The sequence below is a fragment of the Adiantum capillus-veneris genome, chromosome 10 (assembly GCF_014529385.1).
Source record: "Adiantum capillus-veneris isolate H3 chromosome 10, ASM1452938v2, whole genome shotgun sequence".
Lineage (NCBI taxonomy): Eukaryota > Viridiplantae > Streptophyta > Polypodiopsida > Polypodiales > Pteridaceae > Adiantum > Adiantum capillus-veneris.
In genome coordinates, this window is record NC_140940.1 from 129,711,841 (window position 1) to 129,722,237 (window position 10,397).

Consider the following 10,397-nt stretch of genomic DNA (forward strand, 5'->3'; position numbering starts at 1 on the left):
ATGTCCACCATGATGTTACAGTACTTACGCACAGTTGATTCTCCGACACCGAAGGTATCACTAATGTGAGTGGTGGAATCGTTGTGGGCAAGCCTAAGGAGAGTAAAACTAAGAGCCAGTTCTGGGTCTATCGGAGGACGAACGAAATTATCTCGATCGGTCGATGGAAGAAAAGGCACAATAGCTTGTAAAAGAATTTGAAAGACCGGTTTAGGCATACGATACCTTTTCATGAAAATGTCATCTGTGTAATCCTCCTCGCGGATCCAGACTTGCCTTTGCACTTGGGACCAATATGCGTGTTGGCGCGGGAATATCCACCACTCTCAAACTGCAGCGAGCGCCTCGAGGTGCAGATCGAAAATGGCAGGCGACGCCATGAATAGAAAGATTACTAGACCAGTAAATAACAGTTTTGATGTTGTAGTTGGGGTAGGGGTGGAGCCCTGGCTTTCCAACTCTGCAGTGATCCAATAGAATGCAAGCAATGTATTCATTGTTTGCAAAGGTCGACACTGTAGAATTTTGGGCCGAACAGTGCATGCATCAGTAGATAGTTTGGACTGTTGCCGTGGCTTGAAGAGAGCTTAAAGGTACAGGCGATGGCGGGTAGCTGATACAAAGTGCAGTAATCCCAGAGGTTAACACTGGTCACCATTAGTGTGAGAACTGTCCTCTGAAAACATTTGAATAATTGCAACTTGAAGATGCAATTGCTTGTCTGTTGTCGTATGTCGCCGTGCAGGGTGAACAGCCACTCCCTCTGCTCCAAATCCACTCCCTCTGCTTGCAGTGATATAGCTCTCTCTCTCTCTCTCTCTCTCTCTCTCTCTCTCTCTCTGTGTGTGTCGGTTAATGGAGTAGGCTGTAGTAGCTGGCTGCAGATACGAAGCGAGCTCGCGTAAGTGTTGCTCTGCACCGAGGACCTGGGTACTGAAGTAGTCCAAAGCCTCGACCTCCACCAGGGCGGCGTCTACGCCAGGCAGCCACTGCTTATTGGCGCCGACACTGAGCAGCCAATGATTGAAAACTTGCTTTTAACGTTATTTCATGTGCGCAAGAACACTATGGCGGCCACGTCCGAAAAGGCCGGATAATGGATTTGAAAACCCTAAACCGGATCATGTGCGCTCCCTTACACTCACACAAAGGCCGCACTGGCAACCGAATATGGCGTCGACAACACACACGCACACATGCGTTTATAATAGCCAGCAGATGCCTTGTCGTTTTGAGGCGCAGCAGATTCATTCATGGCTCCCATCCCCGCTGGGCCCGCTCCCAATCCTCTCACGGCCCCGCCATTGGTCGACTTTCCAGCTCACAGCACACTCACTGTCTCGTCGGCACTCCCTTGTCTTGGCTGCCCAAGCTGGCTTGGTCGACACACACACACATACACACCTGTTTTCTCTCTTTGCAGGCTTCCTGAGCCAAGTTTTTATGGCTCCATTTGCATTAGCCGCCCCACTCGACTGCTCCTATGACGCGATGCTGCGCCCTTGCACACCCACTCAACCCAAGCAATGCAAACACACTCCTGGTACCATGCTCTGTTAGGCCGCTCACTACCACACTCGCGTCCCCATCCAATACTTACTGTCTATTCCATCACACAGTCTCGCTTGGCCTGGCTACTGCAGTTGCGTTCGCATTCACAGGCCCCGAACCTGATCTTGCCATCTACCTGTATTATCGCTGCCCCTTTGCAGGTTCGACGACCTTCACAATTGAAACATGAGCTTAAGATGAATTTAAAAAAGAAAAGAAAAAAGATTAATATTTTTTGGACTTGAGGGCATTAGATGGTGTTTTCACGTTCTTTCCGAAAAAAATAAAATAAAAAATATGCACGCTTCAAGCAAAAATTTGAGAGGATCCTATTAATCTTGCAACTTTGCGAGAAATAAAAAATTCAAATCTGCTAAGCAAGACCAAATTAAGCAACATTCAAGGAAAAATGGACTTTGAGAGCTTAAAGGGAAAACATTGTATACTTGACTTGATGGTAAGTTTTTTCATCGAGATCATCTATGTGGCTATCATTGAGCCCACTGATTAGTGTGTCAAAAATGAGTTTCATAGTTGTAATAACTCTCTTTCATTTTAGATATGCATGACGATGGTGCTATGAAAGGACCTCTATTTTTTCATCAATGATCATTGTGTTTTTTATTGGTTCAAATCTTTCTACACAAAACATGGGACATGTGTTGAACTATAGCAACTGAACATGAACACTCAGGAGGAACCACAAATAGTGAAGGTGTCAGCCGAACTGCATGCGGAGTTTAGGGAGAAACTGAAGGAGTTATTGCTAGAATTCAAAGATGTTTTTTCATGGAAGTATACAGATATGAAGGGATTAGATGCTAGCTTTTGTAAACACTAAACTAACTTGAAATCAGATGCAATCTCAACAGTTGTACAAAAAAGATACATGATGATTCCTAACTATGGCAAACAGGTTAAAGAGAAGATTGATAAATTGTTAGCTCTGGGTATCATTTATCCAATGGATAAGGTCACTTGGTTTTCACCAATTGTTGTTGCTCCCAAGAAGAATGGAAAGATCAAGGTGTGTGAAGATTATAGGAAACTCAATGTTGCTACAATAATTGATCTATTTCCATTACCGTTTTGTGATACACTAATTGGATACAATAGTTGAACATGAGCTTTATAGTTTCCTAGATGGTTTTAGTGGATACAACCAAACCTTAATGGAACTTGAAGACACAGAGAAAACAGCTTTTGTCACTGAGTGTGGATTTTATGCTAGCAATGTGATGACGTTTGGCTTAAAGAATGGTCCACCAACATTTTAGAAGGTGGTACAACGTGTGTTTGCTGAATTCCTTACAACATTTATGAGGGTTTTTTTGGATGATTTTAGTGTTTTTGGAAAGAAGCAGAAGCATCTTGAGCACTTGAGGTTGTGTTTTAAGATATGCAAGGAATTCAAATGGACACTTAACCCAGCCAAACATGCATTTGCAGTTTAGAGAGGAGTTCTCTTGGGACATGTAATTTTTGAAGGAGTATCTATAGATCCAAGTAAGGTGAAAGCAATCAGTAAAGCACCAGAACCAAGGAAAATTAAGCATTCAAGTACAGGTTTACAAGTTTACAAGCAGGTTTGAGGGCTTATATGGGCGCTGAATTTTCAGCCATTGTTTCCTCTTTGCAGGTGTCCATGTATGGCTCAGTTGTAGGCTGATCTGGGACACGTTTGTGACTTGTTTATGCAGCTGTTTAAGAGCTGAATTTTGGGGCTGTTTTGGGGTTTATTTGTAGCCATATTTTACAGCCATACAGGAGCTTGGTTTACTCTACAGGAGCCTCGTACACTTGGCATTTGGGATTTGCATCATTGCCATTTATAGAGCACAGTGTGGTTACACTACTGCGAGAGATTTTATGCGTGGATTCGCATGAGCATTGTAGGTGCTGGTGAGCTCTTTTTTGAGAGCATTTTCTCGTTTACAGGTTGCTTCTTTTGGATTAGTTGAGTGCATTTCATTGCTACTGTACCTAGAGGAGAGTTATAGCTCTTGGTTATTTTTGACATTTACTTATAGTAGTCAATATGTGTGAGACTTTCGAGTCTAGGACAATGACTCATGAGAGACGGCGTTCTCGTTCATGTCGACACTTGAGATGTTGTCATTGTGGTCACATAGGGCACATTAGATGGCGATGCTTTCGCCGTATGAGACAGCACAGGAGACATGCTAGTCTCAAGGATACAGTAGATGCTATAGGCTCCGTTGACTTGACAGTTGCAGGATCAGATACAGTGTCTAAGTACCCTAGTGACACTGAGGTCACATTTGCTTCCTGTATTACTCCTGATTTTTTGACGTCTAAGGATAGTGCACTTCTTTTGCAGTGGGTGCTAGACAGGGACGCTAGTCCCTTCACTAGTTAGGGACAATTCTGGAAGATATTCTAGTAGAGTGCATGGTAGTGTGCGATTGGCAGATGGGTCACAGCATGAGATTGCTGGTTCAGGAGATGTGAAACTGTCATTACCGAGTTGGGTAGATTCTTGTGTAAGGTGAAGTGGCATAACTAATTTTTGAGATATTTAGCATATGTATGGAAGCGGTCCGGGGCGGGCAACAAGAAAAGTGGCCTCTAAGCACTCTTGTAGGCTCCCGTGCTGCTCAATTAGGTGGGGGTTTGGAAAAAAACAACAAATACACACACAAACCCGCAACCTAACCCTACACAAATTTGGGGCACCACCTAGTTTTGGATGCGAACTAGGACGCGTAAAAGAGATAGATAGATAAAGAGAGAGAGAGAGAGAGAGAGAGAGAGAGAGAGAGAGAGAGAGAGAGAGAGAGAGAGAGAGAGAGAGAGAGAGAGAGAGATAGTGCTCGGGCTATTTTGAAATGTATTGGCAGTGATCAAGCAAACACAATTATATATGTAAGAAAGAGAGAGAAGGGGGAGGGGGTGCTTGTTGCATTAATACCTTCTTACAAATCTGTCATGACCAATCAAAGTGAGATTAGTATTTGTTCAACATAGCTTGAGTAAATTACACCACAACACATCATAAGAAAAGCCACCCCAATCACTGTCTTAAGGCCAGGGGAGTCCTCTCCACCCTGTCGCCCTCTTACAGTATGTGGGATTTATGGCTAAATTGATGACAACACCCAAAGACAAGCTATCAAGAACTTTTAAAAAAAACACCAAGATACTTACACATCATTGTTGTCCATTACTTCACGTTGGAAAAGAGACAAAGTATCCAAGCTTAGTCCAAATCCACCCTCCTTGATTCAGCAAATGTTGGGCTTACACTAGGCGGAGAAATGATAGATTTCGTACTCTCAATTGAATGATCACTGTCTCTCTTACAATGGCATAGCGTTCCCTTGCTAATCACCCCTATTACAACACATGCACATGCATAATACAATGAGCTTTCACTCAAGAGCTCCTTCTAGAGAGGTTGAGCTTGGCAGCTTCTCAAGCTATAGCATAGTGCTCTTGCTTATGGCGGCCCCCTTTTGTGCTAGCTACACCCTCCTTTTATAGCAATTTTGAGGGATAGGGTTACTTCTCTAACCATGGTTGGGTTAGATTTTCAGCACTTATCTAATTTCGAATTATTTTGCTTGGAATTATCAAGAAGTTGGTGGGGATAGATGAAGAAAAGAGAGGAGAGAAGTGGAGGTGATAGGACTTTTCATACTAGGTTAGTGTTAGTATTTTTATTGATTTACAAATGGAATTCGACATTTACAATGGGAGTATCCATTTAGGATACAAATAAGGAAGAAAAAACTCTTAATAGGTAAGAAAATATGGATTTCTTACAAGGTTGATGCTCCAAGTTTCTTGAGTAGGGTCAACTTTGATGCTTGTTGACAGTCCACTAGCTTTGACGGTACGTTTTTTCTCCACTCTTGACCTTCCTTGGGAGACAAGGTAAGTGAACATGAGTAATCAATCACCATGATTCTATCTTTCAAGAGAAGAGGTTGCATTTTGTGGTTTTTTGATAGATATGGGTAATATGGATGAGGGAAAATGAGACTAGCCGGTGGTCAATTTTGGAATGGAAGTGTGTGCAGGAGACATGAGTTCACCATAGTTTCTCTTTTTTTTTCAAGGTTGAGAAGGAGGTGAATAGGGTGCAAAGAGGAGACGTGGTGAGAGAGGTGGGGATGATGAGTGGAGAAGTGTGTGTGAAAGAGGAAAATGATAAAGTGGAAGAGGGAGTGTGGCTGCATAGCATGGGAAAACTGGGGTCCACCAATAAAATCATAGCTCACAGCTCGTAGCTCAAACAAATATGAAAACATTTGAGGTGAAAGTTTAGCCCAGGAGCTACAACTTTTGTTTGTATCACCTTTTCAAATTCGAAGAGCAAGTGAACTTTAAAAATTCAGCAAAACCGATTGTCTTTTTCCACTTCACAAAGTCCTTGTGGGGTCCTTCTTTGGATGATTCTTTTGAATGCCTCCAAGAGTGAGCCCTCCATAGTGCATGCATGCATGCCACATACCCTTGACCTTAAATGGTAGGTCTATAATTGTAGATATTGTTGAGATCATGATATAAATGAATAGTACAACTAAAGAAATCAAATATTGAGGGGTCTAAAAAAATATGTACATGTCAAATATAAATAATATAGGTGAAAAAAATATAAAGGGGTCAAAATAAATCTCTCTCATTATAAGTCCACCATAAAAAGATGAATATTTTTGGTGTTCTAATTTATGAGAAGTAATAGAGAATAGATATAGAAAGGAAAAAAATCACAATAGTGAAAAAATATACACATAAATAAAACTAGTTTTTTGGATTTTTGTTGGGATGGAGTTACACCAAAAATAAGAGAATCTTGCATGAAATTATTTTTATATAGAATAAAGAGTATGCAAAATGGTAAGAAAAAATATGGTAATGATGAGTCAATGTACGTAGCATAAATAACACACCTTAGGTAGAAATATTTAAATAAATACTAAAATAATTATGAAAATTCCTTTTATTTAGGCCCTATATACAATGAAATATTTACACACAAATGGGCCATAATATATATATATATATATATATATATATATATATATATATATATATATTGTTTTTGGCTCAACTAGCCCAGTGACTAGCTAATTGAGGGTTTTTTAAGAAAATATGGGGAAAGTTTCCTAACTCACACACGCCTATGTACAGTGAAATGGTAAGGATAGCCATAGTGTTTGAATGATTTTGGTAGGGTGGGTTAACTCACTATGGCAATTACGGAGAGCCGAAAAACGGCTATCAGTATGTACACCACTAACAAAGCTTACAAAGAAAGATACAGTATTTGAATGGGGAGAAAAGTAGATTTGAAGAAGATGTTGACTATAGCGCCAATTTTAATCGTTCCTGATTAGAAATTACCATTCCATATTTTTGTGGATGCGTCTCATTGATGCAAGAAACCAAATGATGTAGACTTAGTGCCGAAGGGGTTGACACCATCACTTGCTAACCCAAGCCTCAAGTGTCGAGGCTCCAACCCAAACTCTGACCATTGAGTTTCAATGTGCCTCCTTGCAGGTGAATTGGCAGGGACATGCATCATTCCATCATTTGCGTGATGGTTTGCGTGCCATGAGAGAAGCTCCACTGTAGACCTACTTTTAAACATGTGTTGGATGTGAGGAATTAATGGAAAATGTCTTAATACCTTGCGGGGTAGGTGTGCCCCACTCACACATGTCTTGTGCATGCTCATTGTGGTATAGCATGCAATTGTTGACGCACACATGGATGCGCTCATACTCCATTCCAAGTGCACTGACATATGATCTAGCTCGTCGATGATCTGGAGGCATGTGGTGATCAACTGGCAACATTTTTCCCATCAAACTACAACAAATATGCGTATAAGTATAATTTCTAGAAGACGACACCATAAAGAGAGAGGGAGAGGGTATATAAAAGAGAGAGAGAGAGAGAGGGTATATAAAAGCCACATTCCATACTTACAGAAGTAGTGCATCGACACTTGCATTACTCCAACCGAATTTTTCTTGCTAAGTCATTCCAATGATGCTCCGAGCACCGAGTATCGTGCACCGTTGTAAAGAGGTGTTTGGGCACTCGTCATCAATCTATCCTCCATTTCGGCAGCTTGCCTAGTGCAGAGATGACAACCTCTTCGCACACGTTGTGGTCATGAGCTAGTAGCTCATCACACATGTCGAACATGTATGCATCCTCTACCTCAAAGTGCAACGAAGACGTTGTAGGAGCTGCCAACGTAGAGCCAATGGGAGGATCACCATGCGGTGCACCCAAATTGCCCAGGCGCTCTTGCCTCTGCCATTCGGCCTTGCACGCCGGTGCACCACCACCGAACACAGACCAATGGGGCACCTCCTCAAGCGACGGGTGAGTCGTGCTATCATCTCTCCGAGCGCTTTTTCGAGGATTCCAAAGCCCTTCGTTCTCCACATGCTCGAAAGCAATGCGTCTCAAGTGAGGAATTTTCCTTTTTCACTTGGCGCAAGGACAAGATAGTTTTTCCTTAAGCCAAAAATCTCGCTCTGGGCCTCCAGGAGGACCACGATCATCCCAGTCGTATCCTGCACACGCGAAAGGTTGTTTATTTAGTCATGTGTCCTAAAAAATAAATATTAGAAAAACACTTAATTCCATTAGAAAAATTACATCTAGTTAAAGTCAAAGGGAATAAATGACAATGAGTGTTAAAATTATTATTTAACTAAAAGAGATTTTAAAAAGTTCAATTAATAAACATTTAAAAGTACTACAAAATAAAGTATCCATAAAAAATTAAAAATCTTCATCAAAAAACTGAAAAGGCTAAAAAATGAAATAATGTATAGTTAAGGATAGGGGGGGTGGTTTGTTACCCCCCCCCCCCCCTCCCCCTCCCTCCGCAACCTCGGATTTGCAAGGGTAACCTATTATTTTTCTCAAGGGTAACCTATTCGAATGCATTATTGGAAAAAAGCTGAGTGCCAGGTGTGCGAATGATGCAAAAAGGTGACAACTATGCACTGCGAGGTCAGTTTTTGGCCTGTTCGGGGTCCGTTTGAGGGCATCTAAAAGGCCAAGGGTGCCCAACTAATAAAGCTAAGTGTGGGAACTGAAAAAACAGAGAGAAGACCAGAAAAAACGTGGAGAAGAGAGGAGGAACAGCCGCAGGTGTGTTTTTGCCCATTTTGGAGCCTGTTTTGGCCGTAAACTGCTCATCCGAGGTCGGATTTGAGCACTTTGACATTGTAGACTGGGGTTTTGGGCCGTTCCGGACGCGATGGCGCTGTCCATTTTGCCAAATTTCTCACTCTTTTCCTGCTGTTTTTCTGTGTAAGTTTCTCCTATGAGCGAAGTTTCTGCTCCAGTTTGTGATTGTATCTGGCTTCTTGTACCCATATTGTGTGAGCTATTTTCCCCATTGGTGTTGGCCCAAGCTCATTTGTATCTAATTATCATAATTTCCCCTCTTTTGAGCTGAGTTTTTTGGGGGTGTGTGTGTGTGTGTGTGTGTGTCTCTGTGGAGTGGGCAAGTGGATAGTCTCTCTCCTCTCACTCTAGAGGTGTGTTCCCTGTCTCGGCCAGGTGGGTTGTGTAAGCCGAGTGGTGCCCCATAGTGTGTGTGTATATCCTTCCAAGAGTGTGTGTCGGGTCATTATAGAGGCGTTGTGTGTGTTTTCATCCCGCTCACATTCTTTTGGTGCCCCCACTGAGGATCTTCTTCGAGTACCTTTTGCTTCGAGCTCCAAGCTTCGAGATTCGGGATTAGAGGTTGCAGATTACAGGTTACAGGTTATAGGTTACAGGTTACAGGTACAGGTGATTCACACAGGTACAGGTAGCTGGAGTACAATGATATACTAGATGTGATGTCACTTACCGTTGTTGGGGGTATGCATCACTTGGCGCCTATTTGAGCACATTGTCTGCTGGATTGTACGTTACTTGTGGAAACTGCCATTGTACACCTTTGTGGAGCCATATATGGTTTTATTTGGCAGTCCCGGCCATTTTTGAGACTTGGTCTGGAAGATAGTCATTTCTGAGACTTGACTATATGCGATTTGCATTAGCCTTCGTGTGAGGGTCGATAGCGTGAAGTTTTTATTGAGCTGGGGGATTCTCAAATGTAGAGATCCTTTCGGTGATACAGGTAGCTGGAGCACCCTTTTTGTGACCTCGCCATAGGCTATGTACTAGTGAGTCCTATTTGATGCTCGGGTTCTATTGTTGACAGTTTATGCATACAGATACAATCTATATTTTGGGTTCCTACTGCTCTACTTCTGGGGAAACTCTGTCGAAATTTTCCCAAGTAATGATGGCTGGTTTTTTGGTATTTTGAGCCATTTATGCTGTTATGCTGCTGAAATTTTGGCAAAGTCAGAGGTTGAGTCAGGTGTGCCTTCTTGGGAGCTTCATGGTTGGCTTTAATGGATGATCAAAATGTCCCTCAGTTCACTCCTTTTCATTTAACTCAAAGAATTCAGATTAATGTTCATGTGTCCAGGAAGATCTTTTTCCAGCAGCGCATAGTCTTTATGCTTGGGCCAAGAAGATTGAGAGAGATCCTGGAATGTCCTTTGCCTGTTGTAATTCCGATGATCAACTATGAAAACTCATTTGATGTACATGTGTTTGTTCTCATCTAAAGCTGAGCTCCATTGAAGTTTCTGGGGATTGGGTAGTGAAAAGTTTTGGGTTCTTGCACGTGTGTTTGAAGGGGTTCTCTAGCCATGGCTTTCTCTTATCCCGAGTTTCATGGAAGAAGTGATAAAGATGTGGAAGAATTTTTGGAAAAGATGGAGGTTGCATGCATTAGCAACCAGATTCATGACCCTACGCAAATGTTACGCCTTCTCCAAATTTGT